Source organism: Astatotilapia calliptera, chromosome 9 (genome assembly GCF_964374335.1).
Source record: "Astatotilapia calliptera chromosome 9, fAstCal68.1, whole genome shotgun sequence".
Taxonomy (NCBI): Eukaryota; Metazoa; Chordata; class Actinopteri; order Cichliformes; family Cichlidae; genus Astatotilapia; species Astatotilapia calliptera.
The window spans coordinates 9,345,549-9,367,594 of NC_137430.1; the positions used below are offsets into that span (position 1 = coordinate 9,345,549).

At 39.1% G+C, this 22,046-nt stretch overlaps 1 long non-coding RNA gene across 3 annotated transcripts; it reads left to right on the forward strand.

The window, feature by feature from the left end:
• The first annotated feature begins 788 nt into the window (after positions 1–788).
• Positions 789–4,785, forward strand: LOC113031211 (uncharacterized). 3 transcript variants are annotated; one of them, XR_013911240.1, is made up of 5 exons: positions 789–877; positions 1,577–1,642; positions 1,993–2,148; positions 2,600–2,692; positions 2,982–4,785. It is a non-coding gene; the product is annotated as an uncharacterized LOC113031211 (long non-coding RNA). The 3 variants fall into 3 exon arrangements; XR_013911241.1 differs by lacking the exon at positions 789–877 and adding an exon at positions 904–1,033; XR_013911242.1 differs by lacking the exon at positions 1,577–1,642 and having other exon boundaries at positions 790–877; positions 2,982–3,279.
• The last annotated feature ends 17,261 nt before the right edge of the window (positions 4,786–22,046 follow it).

Here is a 22,046-nt window from a genome sequence, read left to right on the forward strand (position 1 = left end):
AGGAGGAAGAGTATAGAATGAATAATAGGGCTTTGTGAGGGCAGGTTAGGGTATGGTTAAATTCGTTTATGATACTTTGCTTGCAAGAAGCTTCTTGGATTTTTTAAAAGTGATCTTGAGCAATAGTTCTTCGGTCTTTGTGAAGTTCTTGAAACTGCATCTTTTACTCATTGTCTATCCAGTCCTTGTACCTGACCCATGAATCATTCAAGAATAAAAAAGGCACTTAACCCAAAGGAAGAACAACTAACAGAAAACTTAGCAAAGAACCCATTTTACTTCCTGTCTTTAGGCACTTTGTTACGAGCAGCCTGTCACAAAAACGTAATTTGCTTCCATTTCTGCAGCTGAAGCTGCAGAAAAATGCCAAAGAAAACCAAAAGTAACACAGTTTGACAGACATAAAATTGTGTTTTTGCATCATCAGATTTCAAAACACTATGTAATACGCTTTAGAAAGCATCTAATTGGCAAAGGCTTCATTTTTTCAGCATATTTCAACAACAGAAGACTATCAGTCAACACTCAAAAAAATGAATGAGGTGGATTGTTCAGTGTATATTAATTATTTATTTTCATTTTACTTAAAATATATGTTTTTGTTAAATTAACATATGTTTTTCTAATCAAGTCTACGTAATTGTGTCTATTATTCAACGTACATAATACTAATGTGTTACTTGATCGCATAACATTTAAGTTAAGTCAATTAGGATCGATATACCTTGTATATCCACAAGGTGGCAGTAATGCAAAAACAGTTGTAATGAAACCGCGCAGAACAAGAAGGTTTCACGGCTTGTGCCTGCTCATGCGCAAGACTTCAAATTTAACTGAAAAAGGCTGTTTTGGCGCCAAGCTGCTGTTTCTTTGAGAGGTAAGACCACTTTTTTCTTTGACTATGTTGTGTAGTATCTATATGTCCAGCATGGTTATATTTTGCGTTTGTCTTACAAGACATGTTATATCGTTTGCGTGCGCTTGTTTTACATTAGTTTTACTGGGTCCTGGACATGCTTATTTTGTGGACTGTGTAAGAAACATTTTTATTGTTTTTTGTTTTATTAAGGGATTAGCTACAGGGGTTCATGGGGTTATTCTTTCAAGGGGTTATTTTTCCATTTGCTTTCTTGGGATTCCTTTTCTGTAATCCGAGAGTCGGAAATATCGAATAGGATAGCAAGGATAGCATAAAGTGACATTTAAAATCCAAAAAGTGAAGGGCGAAAGCCACTGTGACACCATTGCTCTGCTCTATCAGTAATCTGTATTATGTAAAAATGGTCTGTAAATACAGCATGTTTCCTAGCGGAGTTATACATATCAATGTAGTTATAAATTACAGTTTGTGAAAGTACACACTTACTTTTTTTAATAAAATTATTCAAGACATATGAGTGGACAGACAATGGAGGTCGACAGACCTGGTGATAATTGCTTCTATAGAAAGTTAGCACATGGCAGTGTCAATCTCTTGCTTTTCTTCTGAGTAGTATTTTATTTAGTTGTAATTCAAACAATAATTTGCTTCTTGAAATTAAGTAATGAATTTCTTGTTTTACTTTATAAATCTCAGATCCTGCCTTTACCTGCTCCCTCCTATACTGATGTGGTGTATGTGGTACTGCTGAGCTTGTATGTGGTATGTGAACTGTTATACTTTTAAAAACAAAACTGTTTTATAAGTTAAGTTTTCTTTAGTGACCCATCCCATGCCCCTGTTATTTCTTCTCCTCATCTGAACCATGGTAAAGGTTGCAGTTCAAGGGCCTGAGGCATGAAATTCTTTTCAGATCAGCTGTGATCAATATTTTTTGGAACTTGATAAATAACAATAAAAGCTGTAATGGCTCCATTAGCATTTTGTGTAAATGTTTGTGTTAAAATTATAGCTTTAATGAGGTCTTACTACATTAGTTTTAGTTTGTATATGTGTACATATAGTATGTATATTTACAGTACAGTATGTTGTGTTTGTTGACATATTTTCAGGTGGAAGCAGAATATGTGAGGATTACTACTGCTGCACATGTTCCAAGGCTTTTTACACAACTTGACCAATACACTGACCAGCTCATAAAAGTCTTCAAGAAAAAAGGAGGCGTTGCAGGGAAGAAAATTAGACAAACTTTGGCCCCAGCCACACAGGTGCGTTATTCTGTTGGTAGCAAAATATTATGGCTAATAAGATCATTTTCAAATTTAAACAGCTAGTGTATGGTAGCTGCACAGTGCACTTACATTTATATTAAGCAAGACAAAGTTTGGTACTCAAAATGTTGAAAATTTAAATTACCTAAACATATGTAAAATCTGATCCCTTGATTTAGGTTAAACCAGAAGTGAATGTTTTTATGTTATGTTTTGAATGCAAAAAAGATGATGTATTAGTTTGTCTTTACCTCCATTATGGACATATATAATGTGGTGGAAACCCTGCCCAACAGGTTAACTATTCATGTCCATGTGATGATTAGTTGGTCTTGTGTACATGTCTATCTGTGCAGTGGATATGTCATTCATTTTGCGTATAATGTGAGTTTCTGTCATCCTAAAGTATATCTGTTTTCTCTTCCTGTATCTCTGCCACTCTCTACAGAAGGAAAGTATTGAAAAGGGGAGGGAGTGTGTCCTCAGGGCACTACCTTTTTACCTGAATGAAGACCCAAGCATCCTCTTCAAAGAATAATTGGTTGGTAATTTTAGTTTAGTTTTTTATCTGTATTAAACCAAATTTTGAATAACTAATGTTGTTGCATGTTGTTGTTGTTGTAATTTGCATGGAACCTGTTTAAATGTTTTGGGAAATCTTCTTGTATACCCAAACTATTTATATTTATCGTTGAATCTGTAGTCTGAAATAGTGGCGCACTGGGGTGCATGTTCCTAATATTGTGTTTATGTCATTAAAGGGTAGCTTTGGCCCTTTTTCTTTCTTTTTTTAAAACTGGACGCCATTTTTCTATGTTTTTGTGTCTAAGCTACAGCTGTTCAGAGGGAGCTGGAACAAATTACCCTTGCTATCTTTACCATCGAAAGAGCTGATGCCAGCACTCCTCCAGCCGATGTGGGTATAACCATCTAGTGTGTCCTGCATGACCTGGAAGACCTGGCCTCTGCATGTGCACTCTTAATGGGTGGGATATATGCACTGAATCTCAGTTAACCTCAAGACTGAAAGCTTTCTTTGAAGTACTTCAGAAGCTCTTCCTTCATCTGTATGTCAGCATACTCTTGACCAAGGTACAGTTGCTCAAGAATACACTGAATGAATAAGCCAACCTTTAATTTGGATGATGAATGTTCTGTCAGATGGACAGAAGTTTTTCGGAGGCTGAATGGGAATAAAATGGTAATTTGTAAATGACAGATAACGGGAAAATTACATTTAAGAGAAATTTAGAACATTTTGAAAAGTTTGTAAACTACTACAATTTGAGAGATTTTACTGTTGTGGGGGGCTAGTAAGAGACAATCAAAAGTATTGAGATTTAAAGGATTTAATTGAGAGATGATACTGCACCAGAAATGTTGAAGGGTGGTGTGTATATTAGCGTTCAAGGCATATTGTTATGAGGTGGAAATATGTTCATATTCAGTTTGTGTTACATTGTGTGCATTGTAAAGGTAATTGCAATACATACTAAAAATAAGGGTAAGTTAGGAGGTTGATCTGATATCCTCGTGTTGGTGTTGTTCCCAGATCATCATACTAAATGTTGTTCCAGGATCAACATTGCAAGTGACCAATCAGAATGTTGTGACGTCATACTTTTGCGACTTCGGGAAAAACCGGCGTAAAACAAAAAACTGTACTTAAGCTGCGTGAAACCGCCTCTGTCCGCCGATCAACTGACCCTAACCCTAACCGTAACCCTTTAATAAACAGTAAGCAGAATTGATATTGTCCTTGCAACATTGGAATTTCATAAATGCACGAATGGCTTGGCGCGCAAAAGAATAACGTCACAACAATGTGACAACATTTTCATGATGGTCTGGGAACAACACCAACACGAGGATATCAGATCATCCAAGTTGGGAATGCAGGATGAATGTATATTTTGTGGACTTTTAAAGACGAACAATTGTTTCCATGTTAAAATGTTTACATCTGAAGTTTTTTGCCCAAACACTGGTAAAATAAATGTTGACAGTGGCGAGTGTTAAATGGTTACTGCTGTGCTGTTGCAAAAAAACTGAACGCTGACAAGCTGTTTTATTGTTAGACCATAATGTTGGCATGTTTTGTTAAAGTTTTATTTGGGATGGTGATGTAATTTTCTTTGATTGCTAATATCAGTGGACTATTTATTATTATTATTATTATTATTATTATGATTATTATTATTATTATTGTTGTTGTTGTTGTTACATAAATTTTTTTTAAATTGTGGCTGTTGAGGTGGACACTTCACTTTGCATTGTTAAAGGAAAGCACTTCATTGGCATTGTGTTACTGGACTGACCCTAAGCAATCATTGCAAATAGCAACTTTGCTATCCATTTTAGACACTAAAAGAAAAAAACACTCACAGACCTTACTAGCATCACATGTGCCTAACTCAAGTGTCATCTTATCAATGTGTTATGTGATCTTCAATGCGTTTTTTTTTCTCTCTTCTATTTCTGGTAGATACAGACATTTAATTTAAAGTCTTGATGTTGCATCTGTCTACATACTGTTAATTACTAACCCTAATGAGCTGTTGTGTTTTATTTTGGACTGGGTTTACACAAATGCTCACTGAATGTGTTGGCAATAAAAGAAATTTTAAAAAATAAGTTGGATGTACTTAATTCATTTGTGTGGAACCTGTTGACAAAATAGATTTATGTAAAACTAATTAATAAAGCACAAGGTGGCTGAAAATATAATATTTGAATTAATCTAACTTAAATTTAACATTTTACTGCCACAAATAAGAAATGTGTTGAAGTAACTAATCTAAACTATCTAACCTGAAAATATATCATCTTTGTTCATACAACATAACTTGATTTAGTTAGTCTTAAATATGTCTTGTTAATCTTAAGTAGTTTTTTTAAATTAGATGAACTAAAGATTTTTGCTTTAAACTAACATAATTCAATTTCGTGGAACCTGTTGACAAAATAATTTTAATTAAAGTCAACGTTTCATTTTTTTGAGTGAATGGTTGGCCTCCCCAGAGCCAGGACTTTAACAGTATTGAGGGAATGTGTGATCATCTCGACAAAGAACAGAAGAAAAGCCAACCAACATTCAAAGAAGAGCTTTGAATGTCCTTCAGCAAGCCTGGAGAACTACTTGCATAAGAGGCCAGGCTGTGTTGAAGAACAAAATGTGGTCAAACCAAATACTCACTTTCAAGCTTCTTCGAATTTTACAAACTATTTTTCTTTTCTTTTTTTTTGCCTTATTATATTGTATTTCCATGTATGTTTGTATGTTTCAAGCGATCATCTAACGCATTTCTAATTTTCCTGACTAACAATAAAGACTTTTGTACAGTTGTACTGTTAGTCTTGTAGAGTGATTAAATAATGTAATTTATTATCAATTAAATTACGTTTAATTTTTTATAAATACATCTTTGAATATATAAGTCAACTGCTTTTTGTTAAAAACGATTGCTTCATGTTTATGAGGGTGAAGAATCTTTAGTTTTTTGTTTTGGAGTTTTTTGGGGGATTTTTTTTTAACACAGATCGGTTTTGTGGCTGCTACAGAGGAGGCTATCTGTCACTATTAATAATCATATCAACTGTATTACATAATTCATTTACGGTGTTATTTTAGCTGAAACATTCGTGTGTGAATGAGGGTGTACCAAGAAAAAACCACAAGGGCGCCACGGTTGAAGACTAAATCATACGAAATGCTGCAATTCTTTAATATTACATTTTCACTGTCATAAAATAAGAAACAACTGCTGGGACATGCATTATAAATCACATAAATGAAGGTCACAGAGTCCATTAATGCATAGCCTGCTGGTCATATTCACAAATTGCAGTATCTCACTCCTACCTGCTGGTGAATTTGGTGTCCTTGCATTTGCAGCTCCTGCTGGAAGACAGATCCTCAATGGTGGAGCCCTCATTACTCATTACAGGGTTTGAGGACGCGGGGGACCACCTGCGACACTTATAAATGACTTGCTTGTACAGTTTGCCTAGGGCAGAGCTGTTGCCGGGCCTGACCAGATGGCCTGTGATCGACTCTCGTGTGGTGCAATACACACGCGTCCATCGCCCAAGGGTCCAGTTTACTTTTCACATGCATTATAAGGCAAAATAACACAGTACCTTGTGGGTAACTGTGTCTGGAGTATTTCCCTTGGTAAATAAGCTAACTATGTAATTTCATAGTATCCATGAATCCCTAATCTAGGAAGTTCCAAGTTCCAAAGTAAAATAATTTACTCATACAAAAAGTTGCATACATCTAATTATTATTTATAAGGTAGGAGGCTCCCTTGTTTCTTTTTAGCAATAAAACAATCTGTACTACAGCTCTCTCATCTTCTTAAAAATTTGTATTCTGCAGGAAAAACAAAGGTAGACACGAAACACCAATGGCAACGTTTGTGACAGTAATCCATGCCGGAGTGGGAAGGTGATGCAAGAGGTCATTGAATGTAAACGCTGCTGTTATTCGGGTAGTGTTAATCCCTCGGGCATAGCGACTGAGCATGCATCAATCACAGCAGTGTGTGTCCAGAGGTGAGCCAACAGGCATTAACCTTGAACCAGGAGTCAGAGTCTGGCTGCTCTGCCCCCACGGCCACAAGACAGCAAGCATTGTGTCCACTCGCAGAAATACAAGCTGGAACTTAGCCAAAGTTAATGTGAAGAACAAAAAACACCAGTGCTACACAAACCTGTTTTTACACTCCGTACACTCACGGACTCTTCATTAGGTACATCTTGCTATGACCGGGTTGGACCTCCTTTGGCCTTGGGAACAGCCTGACAAAGATTCAACAAAGTGCTGGAAAAAAACTCCTCAGAGATTTTGATTCATGTTGATATGATAGCTTCACACCCACTACATCCATGATGGGACTCAACCAGATCTCAAAGGTGCACGATTGGATCGAGATATGGTGATTGTAGAGGCCATTAGAGTACACATCAACAAACCACCCTGCTCAAAGAAGTCATCAGAAGATTAATACACTGTGGTCATAAAGGGATGGTCACTCACATAGACTGGGGCATTCCTCAGTTGGAGCCCCACACCATTGCACCACCACCAGCAGCCTGATTTGCTGATACAAGGCAGGATGGTTCCAAGGTTTCCTTGCTTGGTTACACCACATGTGATCCTAACATCTGAATATCGGAGCAGAAATTAAGACTCCTCAGACCAGACGAAAGTTGTTCCAATCCCTTATTGTCCAATTTTGGCGTGCCTACTTAAACTGCGGCCCAAATTTCCTGTTTGTAGTTACAGGAGTGTCACCCAGTGTGGTCTTCTGCTGCTCGAGCTCATCTTCTTCAAGGTTTTTCTTCAAGTATGTTCTTGTGCAAACCTCGAGTTACTGTTGTCTTCATATCAGCTCAAAACAGCCTGGCCATTCTCCTGTGACCTTTGGCATCAGCAAGACAACAAACACTGAATATTTTCTCTTACATGTGAGAACAGTTTATTTGGAGCCAAGCCTGTGTTTTCACACTCAAGCACTGTGAGGCAAAGAGCGTTCAAACTTTTTGCTGAACTTTGAGCTCTGAGAAAGTTTTCCTGGTAAATATTTCTGGATAAATATATGGAGGCAGAATGTTGTGTTCAACCACAATGTTTTTATTTTGTATTCTCGTATTCTTCAGGTTGCATATACTCAACATGACTTGAAATCGTCTTTTTTTGAGTCTCACTAGAGTTCTTGAACTGTTACAAGACAATCCACTGCTTTGTTAAATAAAAAACGTAATTCTACATGAAAACCAGCGGTAAAAGGAACACATTCAAAAGCATGGCATGTCAACCAAATTTCACTTTTTTAGGTCTCTCATGGGCACTTCCATTATAACTTCACACCTACAGTTTAGGGACGTGCTTCGGAGCAAATCAGACTTAATAATAATGAGAAGTACTTTTCAGAATCATGCTCTACAGTTTTTCTGTTACAGAAAAAATACCTGTCTCTTTATGCCTCCAATCGAAACAGGCGTCCCTCCCCACAGGGTTCCCTCTGTTGTCATCTAAAAAAAATCAAAGGTATACTGTGATTTGATTTTCTCATTCATGTATGTTTTTTCAAGAAAAGCCATCGCCACGTTTTTAGTGATCATGGCAGACTCAACAATGTTTGACCGTTTTGTCCTGCAGATTACATTTTTCTACCCAGAGAACTTTCTGCCTTGTGGCTATTTTAGAAAAGACTAAAGTGACTTTATAGCTTAGATCTAATCATGCTTCCTCAGCAAGCAACATCAGATAGGCTCCCACACCTTATCAGTGTAGGAAGGCAGAGGAATCATTTCAGGAGGGAGGAAAAAGAGTAATTCGTGGCTGTAATAGCAGAGGCTCAACAATTAGAGAAAAAAAGTGGGGAAAAAATAACAAAAATACACCTTGGAGGCTTTTGTGATTGGAAAAAAAAGGCAAAAGAGGAAATGAAGAAACAAGGAAAGACTTCAAGAGCAGATGAAGGGGATAAGCCCTTGAAAGACTGTTTGATTCCTCGGATTGTCCAAAAGCTTTTGATTTGAGCTCTTTCTAAGTTACATGGTCCTCGTCAGGAGAACATTAAAATTCAGTAAGTCTGTTTAAAGATGAATATTATTAGATTTTTTTGATTCCCTTTTATCAGACTAAAAGGTAATACAACTAGATATATTTTCATTGCATTGATATCAGCTATAATGAATTTATAATGAAACCTTGATTTGTGGTATTTTATCATGAGTTTAAAAACAAATCATGTAAATACTGGTGTTTTTAAAACATAAAAAGGTCTACTTTGGTATCTCAGAGTTTTTAAAATTGTTTAAAAAAGTTTAATTTAATAAGTTTAGCATATAGTTGGGTCTGGATCAGGTGACCCTGAATCCTCTCTTAGTTATGCTGCAACAGGTCTAGGCTGCTGGGGATTCCCATGATGCATTGATGCATTGTCTTTTTCACCTTTCTCACTAACTATGCATTAATAGACCTCTCTGCATTGAATCATACTTGTTATTAATCTCTGTCTCTCTTCCACAGCATGTCTTTATCCTGTCTTCCTTCTCTCACCCCAACCGATCGCAGCAGATGGCCCCGCCCCTCCCTGAGCCTGGTTCTGCCGGAGGTTTCTTCCTGTTAAAAGGGAGGTTTTCCTTCCCACTGTCGCCAAAGGGCTAGGGGGGGTCATATGACTGTTTGGTTTTTCTCTGTATATATTACAATATAAAGCGCCTTGAGGCAACTATTGTTGTGATTAGGTGCTGTATAAATAAAATTGACTTGAATTAATTCACTCTCATGTTTTGTTGGGTGACCAACAAAACACGAGTGTATGTGTATGCCCAACAACACAGACCCAATATACTGAGTACACCAGAGTTGTACTTGTGTGCTAAGCAGTAATGATGGAGCATGGGAGTACGAGGTGGAAAAGCCAGCCTTGCATCTTTTCAAACTCCACTGTAAGATCAGAAATGTCACAGCAACGCTTGAGGGGCACAAGATGGTCAAGGAGTGCACTTACCACGTCAACACCTCCAAAGATAAAATCTTTAATGCCAGCATGTTCAGGAGGAGATGTTATTGGTAGTGTTCTGCACATCCACACTTAAAGCTCATCACCTAATTGTGCAATATGCTCCACCGAACAGCGGTTCAGGACTTTCTTCTGTTTGAAGCCACAAATATTTAACAAAGATATGTTTGTCCTGAGGGAAAAAGCATTGCAGTCAGCGTTCCTTGGCAGTAGTGATGATGAGGCAGTAATATTGGGGATATTTTTTAGAAGACTTATTTCCAGTGTCACTTTAAATGACCCATTGTGAGTCTATTGAAACAATATGCAAGAACTATGCCAGTGCTACCAAGCCCATTACAGATAAGGGTAGGGCAAACATGCATAGCAAATGTCATCACCTGGTGATCACTTGGTCATATGATGATTATGTTTAAAATCGCCTCTACTCCAACCAAGTAGCTGCTTAGAACAAATAAGTTTTGATGCCTAAACCTGACAGGTAGTAACTGAAAACTGAAGTAAAGAGAATGAAAATGAAAAAAAAAAAAGTTAGTGCAACTATGTGAGGTTATCATGGATGATATGAAGGAACGTCTCTGTATTAGCAAGGTTTAGAGAACAAGTAAATGAGACAGCGACAATTTCTTTGGTTTTGTTCCCTGATTGAAAAAACTAAAGACATAAAAACCATAAGACATATTCTGATGAGCACGAACTGCCCACATAAATAATGTATAAGTCAAAAAATACAGAAAACAGTCAACAACAAGACCAAGTTAATGAACACATTTCTGCTGTGAGACTGTGCTACTTTATCCTAGAGCATAATCCCAGCCCACCAGCAGTTTCCTATACGCATTATAAATACATGTTTATGTAACTGGCGACCTGAAAAAGATGTTAATACATATGTTGCTTTCTGCCAAAATATAAAAGCTCAGATGACTAAACACAAAGTAGTACAACATTTTTTCCTCACACACACACACACACACACACACACACACACACACACACACACACACACACACACACACACACACACACACACACGCAATTATGCATGCTCCCAATGTGCTACAAAACCAGTCAATATCACTAAAATGTCACAAAGCCTTTCCATTTAATGCACTTTTTTCTCATTAAATGAAAAGGCTAGAAAATGTTTATTTGCTAATATTCTGTAAATCAGTATTTTTGGAGAGATGCTTTTCACATACTTGGCTCTTTTGAGTTGCTCTTTGCTGGAGGGGTTTTCTTGCTCTTCCTTACACATTAGGATACTTCAGATGTGTCCCTTTAGAAAACTCAGGGACGTAGTTGACCAAGTTATGGATTTTACTTGCTTCTAATTTAAAATTGTTGCAGTGTCCCTGTCATGTTAGAAAATTCTTCTTCTGCCAAGTTTTTCATGGAGCCATTAGTCAATCCCATGTCACACCAGCCTCCACCTCCATGTTTTTCTTAGCTGGCACAGTGTGGTAATCCTAATTAGACCCCATCAGATCCCAGTAAGCACAGTTGTCGTCATAAAACGAGCAATCCATCCTAATGTTTATTCATTACAAAAATCAGTTTATAATACTTTATCACCAAACAAGTGTGACGTATCCTTCTGTGAACGGCAGAAGACTTTAAAGCCACACTCACATACCAGCCACAGTTAGCCAGGATAGCAGTTCGTGCATCTCACATGGCGATGAAAGAAGCATCAATATGGCTGCACTGCTCTGAGTTTGCTGTTTGATGCTTTACAGCAAACACTTCCTTAAAGATAACCGGTAATCCAGATGTGACAGAACAATTGTAACAGAAATGGGAAGAAAATTTCCTTGACATAGCAATGATGTTTCCAATCTTGGAGACAATTAAATTAACATGATCGGTGCAAGACAGGAATTTAAAAGCCAGTAATTTAGTTTTAGTGACCTCCTATAACCTCACATTTACAGACAGGTGAGTGCAGAGGCATTAGCAAGAACACCCATGCTATCCAAGTGCATTAAATTTCAATCATTTTCACCCATTCGGTAATGCTATGTATGCTACTACTAATTGATCCATGAAACCAAAGTGGAATCCACAGCATACATGATTATTTTGTCATTTTAACAGCATATAGTAGATACTGAAAATAAAAGCAGTCCTAAATATCTTTCTTGCAGAACACCACGTTTTATTTTGTTACCACCATTGAAAACATTTGCTGTGTTCTGCCAGAGGGGAAAAACTCAAGTCTGAGATTAGCAACTATAAGCTGAGACTGAAGAAGACACTTGGATGAGCGACGAAACATTTCTCCCACTGAAAACGTCCAGATGAACAGAATCAACCTTTTGGGAACTAGAATATTGTGGCAAATTTCATTCAAAGCCAGTGAAAAATCTGGGAAAGTTGCCGAAACTAACAACGCAGGAACTCCAGGAACACTTAAAAGTAAAGAGGAAAAACTTTATTAACTGGCCTTCATCAGGGTCATAGTAAAACATAATACAATTTATGCTTAAATAAAGGACAGGAAAGAGAAAAAAAATTCAGATTCACCAATCACATCTTCATAGGCAAACCAGCTGAATTATAACAGGTTGGTATTGGTTAATAGGCTAATTGGTTAAGTCACAGCTCAAGTAAATACTGGACTAAACCATTAACGATAGAGACGGTGGGACACACACACACACATAATCCCCACCTATCTTAACATAATGCATGCGAGAAATACCTAAAAGGAAAGAGTGTTAGAATTGTACAGAAAAATAATAAAATGATTACAAAAGAAAACATTTATTAAAACAGAAGTCAGTGCAACTGTTTGATTGGAAAACAAGAACATTTGTGAAAAGGTCCTCATTTACGTTGCTAAAATGTAGACTTAAAACTAGAATGCTTCTTTTTGCTGATAAAATAAATACATAAATATTACCCATCCAAAAATAAGCAACAGGGCAAAATAACTGGTAAAAAAGTAAAATCATAAAAAGGTGCAGTTCACAACCAAAATTCTTCTCTTTTTTTTCCCAGAAAATAGCCAAAACTAACATGTGGACTAAAGCAGCGTTTATAGTGCAGTGAAGGTGTGACTATGACATTAAAGCCAAAATATTTCAGGAGTTGGAGACTGGCGGATAATTAAAAAACAGACTTATGAACATAAAATGCTACTGTGAGGGTTAAAAATGACCCAGCAGTTCAATCAGGACGTAGTTTAACAGGAGAAAGATTTGTGTTCGCTGATGCGCCCTGAATGTGTTGCCTCAGTGTCAGTTGTTGAATTTCAACTTTATTTATCGCCGCAGCGAGAATGTTGCATCAGTAGCTGTTGAATAAGCTGCTGTGAACAGTTTGCCTCTTTGAAATGCTAAACGAGACGGAGGTACAAATTAGCCTGGAAATGCTCAGTGCATGTAATTAAAGGCCCCAATGAATTCCAATAATCAAATGGGCCATCTTCGGAGAAAACTATTACAGGAGGATTATTAGTGTAGCAGGTTTCACTAATCATTCAGTGACAGACAAGCTAGCTGGCACGCACACGCGCACCCACGAGGCCACACTCGGACGCTCATGTATAATTACAGTCACAGACACCCCCAAACATCCATGTAGACAGAGCGGTACGCCCATACGCACACAGGCACAGACAGTCAGTCAGACCTATTGATGTCAACCTTTTGCTCTCAGTTATCATCTGCACACAGGCAGGCTTCATATTGAATCAGAGGGACAGGGTTAAATAAAACTGGAAGGCTTTCACTTTCAATCTCATCCAGCCTCCAACTTACATGCCTCGGCCGAAAGACTGGGAGATAGAGGGCCTTTGGATGTCAATGCGCAGAGACAACACACTGCATGTGGGCATCTGAATAACCTAAACTAACTTTTAGAGATACGCAGACCAGTCACCCCACATAATACCACAGATATAGAAAGTACAAACAACGTAAACAAAGTCTGTGTATTAAGTAGAACGTGAACAGGCTCAGGCAGAAACACAATGCTTATATGTATATATCACCAGCCCACAAGCTCCAGAAGCTCGTAGGAGAGTAAACTAGTACGGTAGTGTCGCATATCGTCCACACAGACAGAATGAAAGTTATAACTGTTCGTTGTAATGAGGAAAGTGATAGAAAAGCTGATAATGCGATGCCCACTGATGCTTGTTCTGTACAGCAGTGAAGTATTTACTGCATCAGATTTAACCACACACGGGCTCGCACACAATTTGTTAGCTGTCAGCCCTCTGCAGCGCCAAAGGACCCTGCGAAAATTAATCAGTGACATTAAAAAACAGACCAAAATGCGTCACGCTTTGATGCAACCCAATGTGTTTATTGATTAATAAACGGTCAAAGGATTCCATTTCCCAGATATACTGTCTCTGCCGGCTCGGCGCTGCCGAAGAGGCTTTTTCCCACAGGACAAATGTGTTTCAGCTGAGCTGATCCAATCCCTTCTCCATTGTTTTTATGTACCTCTGTTTAGCACTCCCCGGGCTCCACTGACTACCTGTCTGTTTAGAAGCCTATAAACATAAATCAGGCTTGTTATAGACTTTTTCATAAATTCCTCACTATAGAAGAAAGTAGCTCTAACCGATGGATCAAACGCCGTCGAGGCTTTTACTTTTATTTTTTCTGCTTTTCTGAAATGAATTCCTGTCCTGGCAGTGTTAAGAACATTATTGCTATCATTAAAGCGCTGTTGAAAATCTGTGGTAGTAAGCCAAGAGCCATGAAACCTGGCTATTGTTTTCATGTCCATACAGTAGATTTAAAGTACTGGATCCCTACCAGTTTGTATTGACTTTGCGGTGAGGCTCCAGTCCCTGAAAGACATTGATTTACAATTTATACAACAAAGCTCAGGCTCCACTTTCTGCTTATAGACAATAGCAAACGGTAAACACCGCTGTTCTGTCATGCATTGAAAATGTTCATACGCAGCGCTAATTTCTGCCTCTTGAACTGTAAAGGTCAATCACACTGACTCTTTGTATTCATCAGTACCTTCATCTGAAAAGTAACTTTGATTCCATCCAAATAGTTGATTTGTTAGTCATAACTCTCGATTTTTTACCCCACTAGTCTTAACCCCACTCAAAGCTTTGACCTCAGCAGCACACCAGTAGAGAGTCTATGTCACCTCTGGCACTCCCATTTGTCCCCTCACTGCACTTCAGTGGGAAAGATAATTACGCTTCAAATGAAGCTCCCTTCATTGTGTTGGCTAATGTTCAAAGCTCCCTCTTTTCTCGCACACAGTACAATGGTTAAGGTCAATGGATCCACACTCACCTCTTATTTACAAGATTCATGTTTATCTAATGCAAAATCAATAGCTCAGCACCAGGGAGAAGTTAGGGCTCGACTAACAATCGCTGAGAGCTACTTAACGGCACATCTGCCAGCGCTTTAGTGGGCCATAAAGGAGAGGGATTGTCGTCGACTGGCCTCAGCGGTGGTGTTGGAGTGTGGTGTCCTCACACGGCAGAGGGGTGGCTGCGTTCATCTCTTACGTCTAACAATCCTTTAACATGGATATAATAACTGTTTTTTTATTGCTGTTTAGATACTCGAAGGAAGCAGAAACAAGCTTTGACCTCAACAGAGACATATTATGACTTTTTTGGTTGCTATAGAGGTCTGGACATTAAATTTAGATGACCTGTTGTTTTAAATGAATGGTAGCAGCTTCACTGCCCACTCACTCTTGATTTGGCTAATGGTAACTGAGAACTTTAAAAACAGCTAAAAATAAAGGATTTCATTTACTGCAAGTCATGGTTCTGCTGAGGGGTGTCAAACATAAGGCCCGGGGACTGAAATCATCCTGGCAAAGACTCCAATCTGGCCCACTGAATGTCTTTGAAAAGTGTGGCAGAGAGAATAAGTTTGGACTATTAACTGCATGTTTTAAAACTTTTCCTCAACAGTTACCATTCATACCACACCAAAGTAATTAAGTAACAATTAATTAAGTTAAGTAATTAAGTAAAAGACAGAAAAGTTCCTGTTTTTTCTCAGTATACTAAAGAAATATTTGATTTTTACAGTGGTTTTATAGTTAAAGGAAACATTTATAAAATCTTTTTATTTTCGCTTCTGTTTATCCTTTTTCAGGGTCGCAGGGGGCACCTATCACAGCTGTCTTAGGGCGAGAGGCGAGGTACACCCTGGACAGGTCGCCAGTCTGTCGGAGGGCTAACACATAGACATAGACAACCATTCGCGCTGACATTGACTCACGCATTCACACCTATGGGAAATTTAGAGTTTCCAATTAGCGTATCCCCACTAAGGCCATGTCCACACTAATGAAAACGCATCTTTTTCTCTCCGTTTTGGTTTTCCGTCCACACTGAGACGCCGTTTTTGGCCAAGGGTAACTGAGCTTTTTGAAAACGCTCTCCAAAGCGGATACATTTGAAAACGCCATTTTTGCGTAATAGTGTAGACTGCGTAAACGGAGGCTTTCGGAAATGATGATGCATTTTAGTCATATGATGCAGTCATGTGACCAATTAAACAAAGATAGCGGAGGGCATTATACAGCAGTTGTTTTGTTTGCTCTCAATTTTGACAGCCCTATTAAAGATTAATATCAGTCTGTGCGTTTTTAGACAAAAACGCCGTTTTCAATTTATCCAGATTAGTGTAGACGTAGCCTAACACGTCTTTGGACTGTGGGAGGAAGCCGGAGTTTATCATTTATAATGCTGGCAGATTTCTGTCAGTTACCACAGCAGCATTTCTTATTATCATGTCGAAAAACCGAGACATGCTGTTCACTTCTCTTCCTCATATTAACATATCTCAGGGATTAAATGTGTAGTTAAACATCTGCACACTGAGAGGAAAGGGGAGTTTCACTGCCCCGGCCCACTCAAGTAAGCTGCATGTGGCTCACGATGCAAAATGACATTGACATTTCCTTATTCATATGTATTGAGTTTAAAAAGCTTGTCGTCCTTATTTACTTTCTATTTTTTAAATCGCAGACATAGAGGCAGAAGGCATAGAAGGCAAAATTGGGAAGCAGTGCTTGTTGGCAGCAAAACAGCACTGAGAGGAAACCTTACTTGTTTAGAGTAATTACAGTAACAGTAACTGTGGTCATTTTGATGTCAGCATGAACAAGCTTTATAAATTAAGAAGTGTGCACGGCTTGTGACATTGTGCGATGCTGACAAATGGCTGTGTGCTGCAGTAAAAGTTCAAAAGACTAACTGACTAACTATGATACTTCATCATGCAAAACTCTCCCTTGACATGGTGGTGTAATATCCTCCAGACCTGTAGAGACACCTCCACCTTATTTCCTGGTTCCCTGCACTTTGAATAGATCAGCACTTAGAAATCTGCCTCAGCGGCTCTGCTCGGGGGCGTGCATCATTTGGCCCCAAAATTCACTTTTCCCCACCAGTAAGCACTATCTGTCTCGCACCCTCATGAACCCAGACAAAGACCTTGCCATCTGTCAGTGTCGTTCGCCGCAAAGTGGCTGCGATTAATTGAAAAACAATGGCGGGGCCGAAAGGGAGGGTCAAAGCAATATGCATCGTAGCCTCGCGGGGTCACCTCCTCATTTCCTCGTCGTCGAAACGCCTTCTCCTGACATTAGCCGCAGAGATGTCGGAACACGTTGTGCCTGTTTGGTTTAACATCCTCCCCTCATTTGGCAGTGGGTATTATTGGGTGGACAGATCCAGGAGACTCTTATCTGTCTCTGTCTGTGTCACTGTAACACAGTGCTAATCAATGCTGAGGGGGATAACATGGAGCTTGATCCCAGAGGACTGGAGGCTTCTTCTGTGACAAAACTTTACATGAGTTATGACCACCCAGAAAAACCGCTGTGAGTGATGGACACTGAAGCACAACGACGAGAATAAAAGATACATGAGGTTAGCAGTGAATGCAAGCGCCCAGCGGGACAGTGATACCTCTGCGCTGCGGCAGCCCGCGATGTTATTTTTAATCCTGAATGAGTTTCGAGCACCTCATTCTCCAAGTTTCAGCTATCCAGCTGAATGAATTTTTCCTCTTCTGTGCAGCCTCAGCAGATCGAATCACCCTGCGCGCACACGCTTTCAGGCTTGACTGAGCAGCTTCTCGCCCTCGGTAACCAGGTGAAGTGACCCTGTCTATATGCAGACTTACAGCCTGACACCGCCGTTTACAGCCATCCAGTCCATTTTGCTGACACCATATTGCGAGTCACATCAAAGCGACCAAGCGTCTCCATCACTGCCAAGCTAGAGTTGGTCATCTTTATGCAGCCACCAGAACTCACGATCAATCTTTTACTGAATGTTTGGCTGATGCTGCTGGACCAAAGTGAAAGAAGTTCACAGAATTGCAAATCAAAAACAGTAAGCCATTCTCTGATGGAGAGTTTATTTGAATGTTTAGTGGATGAAATGGGAAAATTGCACCATATACACTTATTTAACTTGGAGCCTAATTTTCCTTTGACTTCACACGGGCTGCACAGGGATTGTGGTCCGTAAGCCATTCAATGCCTAGATCTGATCTACACTATGTGAATAAAAAAAATGTTTTTAACGTTGTTTGTACAAACAGCACAGTGAACATTTCAGGGTGGATATTTAGTTATTTAATTTATCAAGATTTGCTTATTCAAGGGTATCTGGGTATTTGATTATCTGGTTCCACCTGATTAGTACTCTAAGCGTGAGTAACGGGAAGAACAATTATATTATCTTCCACTAGAGGGCAGTACAACTACCTGCTCTAATTAAATGGGACGTCAAATGCCAGTAAAACAGAAGAAGACGAAGAAGGAATTATAATAGTCCAAGTGTGAGACAACAGCGCGTAATAGCAAAAGATAAATATTTAAAAAGAAAAAGTAGTCAGTCTGACCTGAGTCCTGGAGAAAATTGCAACCCACATGAAGGCTCTAGCATGAGTAGTGGTGAGAAGAAAGCAAAAAAAAGGTATACTGGGGACAAACCGAGCCAATTCCACTATATCTGGTGCACAGGGGGAAAATGATCAATATGCTTCTTGTGACACTTTTGTTATGTGGTGCCGTGTGATTTTTCTAATGTGAAATATGTGCCGGGCTCCAAAAGGTTGTGAAACACTGTCTTATGGATCTTTACAGAAAACACTGCACTGCAGCAGTTATCACAAGTGAAATTCATTTATGAATTTCTAATAGTTAGTTGGTGAAGTCACTGTAAACAAATCATTCACTGGGGCTTTCTATATAAGTAATTTATAAATTGTGTTCAAGGCAAGATGATCAGTATTGTCAGATACATTGTAGCTGCTGACAGAAAAGCTGTCTTATTTTAAAGTAATGCAAAGAAACATAACAAAACACTGTCATGCACTGCTGTATGCTACTGATGCCACCGGGGTCGTGGAAAAACTGAGCAAGGCAGAGCAAAAACGTGAAGAAACGTTCCAGTCATCAGCCCAAGATTTTCATCACATCCTCTAAATCAATCTTCCATTTCATTTCGAGACTTCAGCATGTCACAGCGTTTGAAAATGAGATCATCTGCAGTTATGTAGACGAGATCACAGCAGGCAGATTAGCAAATCGATAACTTATATTCCTGAAACTAAGCATGAATCATGTCCATGAAAAATAATATCAGCATCCCAGCATCATTGCAGCCAAGATTACATTTCTGCACTTGAGGAAACAATGAAAAAATGAGAGGCAGCCTCTCATCTATAAATGGCCTTTTTTAAGCTTTTTTCTTTCCCATTATTTGGCCGATTGTATGATTTTTCATGTCATTTTAAATCATTCCCGATTCCGCTTTTAAGGAGTTGCGTTGACCCATAATGGTTATAGGCAATAAACAACAGGTACCCAAGAACTAGTGACACTTTCAGGGTTAAAGAAGAAACTGTAACGTATTATAATTTTTTTTTAAAAGAAAGAAAGTTTCATCTTGATTACACATTATATATCACATCCACTTGCTCCCATGTCCTCTTTTAAAAATATCCCATCGAACCACATTTATAGACGTCTTTAACTTCCTTCATTGCCTGTCATGAAAGGATTTTGTAATGTATTTCTGCTACTCTGTAATTAGCATTAAAATTATTCATCTGATACTTGTCAGAGTGTCGACAACCAGTGGTTATGTCGGGCACTGTTCTAAAAAAGATGGCAGAGGGGCTCAATTAACTCAGACTGAACAAAACCACTGTCTCCAGTGCTTGATGCGTGGCCTAATACCGCATGATTTGATTATTCTGCACAAGCAAACACATGCAAATTGCATTTCATTTTGAAGTTGTTAATTTCTAAGCGTGCTGATTAAGAGTAAGAATCTGTCAGAGATATCTTTCAAGGTATTCATGTGGATTTTTAAATGAGAAACATGAAAGAAAAGTTTAATATTTTTATCTTCCTTCGGGGAAGAGAGCTTTAATCTAAAGACTAAAAGTATGTCCGGCCAACCTGCTGTTTTTGGTGCTTTTCCTCTTAAACAAAACCAAAGAAAGCCAGCTGGGGTTAACCTTGGAGGCCGTTTTACAGACTGAAGGAGGATAAAACATGGGCCGACCTGGTTGTTCACTCTGCCATCCAAGCCTTTGTTTTTCTCACAGTGTGGATGGCCATCTGTCAACCTTACCCAGAGAGAGGCAATGATTTTTGCTCGCCTGAGTGAACACCCAGGAAAGCAATATTTCACATGTTAGCGCTGAAAAAAGACCCGTCTCGGGGGATTTTGCTTACTCGAGTGATGTGCTGGTGCACATCAAGAGTGATAGCACTGCCTCGGTGATGGAGCAGGATCTGCACAGAGTCTGGTTAACTAGGAGCCCCGAACTCACCTAAAGCATAGGATGTTGCTTGAATCCACTAGTTGATGATGTCTCTTCAAAATACAAGTACTGCACACGTGACTTCTTAGGTTACAGTCCCATTTCATACTGTTTGCTCATTAGTACACCAAGTGTTCCCACATCAGAATCATTGGAGACCCCGTGTTGATCTAAATGTGCTTTCTATGTCTGGAGCTGTTTGGAAACTGCTCATTTTGGTTAAGACCTGCAAAGCCAGGCTTCTACCTTTCTACCTATAAAACCCGAAAGCAGCCAAATGGCTGGTAGGCTTTTAGCTAAGCTTTAGCTTCAGCCAGTGGAAGCTAAATTGGCTAGTCATTCATATGTATATTAGGTTGTTACCTGGGAATTCTGGAGGGAGGGGAGTGGGGGTGTGTGATTGAGGGCGTGGGGGAGCTGCTAAAAGCTGTGCACTTCCTTTTGTGTTTCATCTTGATGCATTCTCAATCATCCAGGGAAATAAATCTCCAAAAGTCACCAACTTGGAGTGTTTCAGTTTGCCATCTTAGGGAAAAATCAACACACATGGGTGTATGTCCTTTGTTGCTGAGATTTATTGATAAAAACAGTACAAAAAACCAACCATTTGTACACATATTTACAAATAATAATAAAAAGTGAGTGAGTACATTTCAACATTTTCAGCAATCACTCACAATCCTGGCACTGCCATGGTATCTGTAGTCTGCATTTACCACATGTGTATCTGTTGCAGTGAACACATCGCATGATTGTTCTTGCATTTGTCTGTTTGTGTCCCAAACTTGTCAGGTTTACTTGCAATATATTGCAGGAAACAGCACCGAGTCTTTGATGGGAAAAGCTGTTCATCAATGGTGATATGTAGACCAGGGTTGTAGCACGTGATGCAGTTGGTGACAAATGATCCCCACACACTGGAAATGATGTCTTGGAAGCGGTTTCGTGCCATAGTTCCAATTATCTGTGGGTTTCCCAGGTTTGCTGACCAGCAGTCATTTAGAGATGGAACCCTGGTAACCCCCCGCAAGATGACAATTGCAATAAATGCCATTAGTTCAGGGAGGTCCATGAACCAATGAACATGCTCCGTTTGCTGTGCATGTTGAATAGTCCATTCTTGAATGCTACGAAGCATGTCAAGAGTGATGAAACACAGGAAGCTCTGAAGGCGGCTCGAGATACTTCTCCTGGCCTTAGCCGTTGGCTCTCCATCTGCAGCGTACGCTTCTATTGGGGTGAAAGGGAGACAGGTCCCCACCTGTTCTTCACGCCACACTGTGCCATCTTTCGCTGTCTCAGTCCCCAAACAAGCTCTCTTTTTCGGTGGAGAAGCAGTCTCCTCATCTGCAGTGTGAACAAATTCAAATTGTGAGCAAAATGGGAAGGTCAAACAAAATCACAAATGCATGCATAGATACTAATTATAATTCCAGTATCTCCTCCTCTGTATCAGAATAATGTCTGAAATATCTTACTTACTAACTACATCCACTTACTTGTTTGAAATGAAATAGGAAATAACATGAAATGAAACTAACCGGAAGACTGA